Source organism: Octopus bimaculoides, chromosome 13 (genome assembly GCF_001194135.2).
Source record: "Octopus bimaculoides isolate UCB-OBI-ISO-001 chromosome 13, ASM119413v2, whole genome shotgun sequence".
In the NCBI taxonomy this organism is placed as follows: domain Eukaryota; kingdom Metazoa; phylum Mollusca; class Cephalopoda; order Octopoda; family Octopodidae; genus Octopus; species Octopus bimaculoides.
The window spans coordinates 46,415,565-46,418,558 of record NC_068993.1 but is presented as its reverse complement, the minus strand read 5'-3'; the positions used below and the strand labels follow the sequence as shown (position 1 = coordinate 46,418,558).

The following is a 2,994-nucleotide window of genomic DNA, read 5'->3' as shown; positions in this document are numbered from 1 at the left end:
ATATATATATATATATATACATATACATACATACATATACGTACATATAGGTGTGTGTGTATATATATAGATCTCGTCACTATTATTTTTCCGTACCAATTCCTATCCAGAATATAAAACTGTCAATTCCTCTCATTGTACTGTCTGTCTTTTGCTCTTTAACCCTTCGACAAGTTAGATGTCCTTCTGTGGCTACTTTCTTTGATATCCCCTATTTTTCGCTACACGGAGATTTTATTTATTTACATATTTATTTTTTCTCTCTCTCTCTCTCTCTCTCTCTCTCTCTCTCGCATGTTTGTTGTTTTATTATTACTTACTCTGCTAGAAAGTAACGAATTACTTCCAGTCTGTCTCATATTCATCTTTTACATTGAAAGCCTCTATACATTTTCCTTCGTCTTACTTTGAACCAAGCGCAATTTTGTTGTTTTTTCGATGTGTGCATTTTCTTTCAACATTTCCCTGTACGTTTATGCTCACGTCCATCTGTGCAGGCGCTTTTCCAAGACGTGTCTAAATGTATATACAGCTGTTCCTACTTTTTTGTCCATGCACATACAAGGGGTGGCTGAAAATTTCCTGGTTTTAAGGGTATCGCGAAAGGCCTGGCTGGAGGCCCAACCTTCCAACGTCTATTACACGGCTTAAAAAACAAAATGAAAGTTTGCTGTAATATGTGAATCTGAGAGGGAAATATGGTGATTAAAATCATAATTACCTGATCTGCGTGGATTTTATTTTACCCAATGCCAGGAACTTTTCAGCGCCCCCTCGTATTGTACCAACGAATTCTTTCCAATCGTCGTAACAAACAGACTTAGCTATAACACAGAGCCAGGTAGATATTTTATATCGCACATTGGAGTAACGAAAGAAACATGGTTAATGCTGTGTAACTTAACGTTGAATCTTGCAGCCACGAAAATATTGAATACGCAAATTCTTTGTCTCAGTTTATTTTTCCTTTAATATTAGTGGATTTGAAGCAGTGCATCTGCGAAAATTCAATAATGGTACACAAATGTCGACAAAGACTGGGAAAGTGTTGCAATGTACATATAGCATTTCTCCTCATGTTTGTGTCCATACACATAACGTACAGAAAAATTGCTTTAAATCGTACTTACACAGAATGCTGTCACTCTCCTTTTTCCTCCGCTATCTATCTATCTATCTATCTATCTATCTATCTATCTATCTATCTATCTATCTATCTATCTATCTATCTATCTATCTATCTATCTATCTATCTAGCTGTCAGTACACACACACACACTCATACATATATCATAAATATTATTAAATACATGTATTAATGTATTTGCTTTTTGTATTTCCCGGTGGCTTCAATGGCGTAGGGGAGTATATAAGTCTAATGTCACCTTAGAGCCATGGACAGGCGAGATAACTCACCCTTTATCTTATCTGAGAGTGATGGATATCGATGTTTCACCATTTTTGTGACTTTTCAACATCACATACCCGCCTGGGTTGAAGGCGACGCACCTAAACGTACCAGCGACTTATATGCCCATGGCTTGTAAAATCATGAGCTGGTATGCCCGTAAATTGCATACCTAAGAGAAAATTTACGCACGAATTAAAATCAGCTCTAATATAATAAATATTATTAAATACGTATTCTAATGTATATGCCTATTATTTTTATAGACTTCGTCGCAAGTCCTGATCCTCATTTACAATACACAAGCTTTTCCTTTCCCTCTTTAGTTTTGCCCTCTCTTGTTATCATCATGGTGGTCATCGTCGTCGTTGTTGGTTCTGTTTCATCTCGGCGACTAGACATCAACAATTATTCCTATTGGCATATTGGTTACTTTTAACTCTGCTTCCCTCTCTATTACAAATAATATTTCAGATTTGCTCCTACACTTCGTAGCATTTCATGCTCACCTTTCAAGCAAATAGACCCTATTATTTCATTATAACATTACTTTTAATAATTGTATTTGTTTTCTTAATTTCATATTTTGTATTAGTGTAACTTAGCGGTTCGGCAAAAGAGACCGATAGAATAAGTACTGGGCTTCCAAAGAATAAGACCTGGGATCGATTTGCTCGAATAAAGGCGGTGCTCCAGCATGGCCGCAGTCAAATGACTGAAACAAGTAAAAGAGTAAAAGAGTAAAAGTGTATATTTTTATTTCCTTAAATTATTTCGCTCTTAATTTTTCACAAATAACCTCAACTACTATTCACGCACCACCACCACCACCACTACTACTACTACTACTACTACTACTACTACTGCTGCTGCTGCTGCTGCTGCTTCTGCTGCTGCTACTACTGCTACTGCTGCTACTACTGCTACTGCTGCTTTTTCTTATTTCTCAATTCAAAAAAATATTTATTCTATTTCCATCCGCCATAAATATCACCGCTTCCACTACTACGCAACATCCACCCATTTCCCAATTACACAATTTATAACCAGTACCAAGCCCCCGAAGACGAAGTTCGCAGTTATCGCTATTTTTTCTAAAATCTTTTTTCCAACATATATATTTCTTTAACCGTTTAACCTTTAACCTATTCACTCTTACCCTGCCACCCTCCATGCTGTCCGATTTCCACACTGTCCATCTTCGAGTGTTTCATCAATGATAATTTTTCCTTTCTCCCTTATAAACTTTTCCCATTATAATCTCTTAACATCTATTTTTTCATTATAGTTATCTTCTATATTTCATTATCAATACGCTTATCAATAGTTACGTATCATTTTTAAACGTCATTATGATCGTCAATATTATATCTACAACAATCACTTTATATCTAATTTAATCCTATATTCACTATTCTCTTTATTATTATTATTATTATTATTATTATTATTATTATTATTATTCACGCTCACCGGTATCTACACTTTAACACTTTAACTCTACATAACCCATTACTAACAAGCAAATATATATATATATATATATATAAATATATATATATATATTGTATGAATATGTATATATA

General features: G+C 34.6%; 1 protein-coding gene across 1 annotated transcript in view; it reads right to left on the bottom strand.

The window, feature by feature from the left end:
* LOC106869702 (uncharacterized) overlaps positions 1–2,994 on the bottom strand; it is an 875,881-nt gene that overhangs the window by 33,456 nt on the left and 839,431 nt on the right. The window lies entirely within an intron of this gene.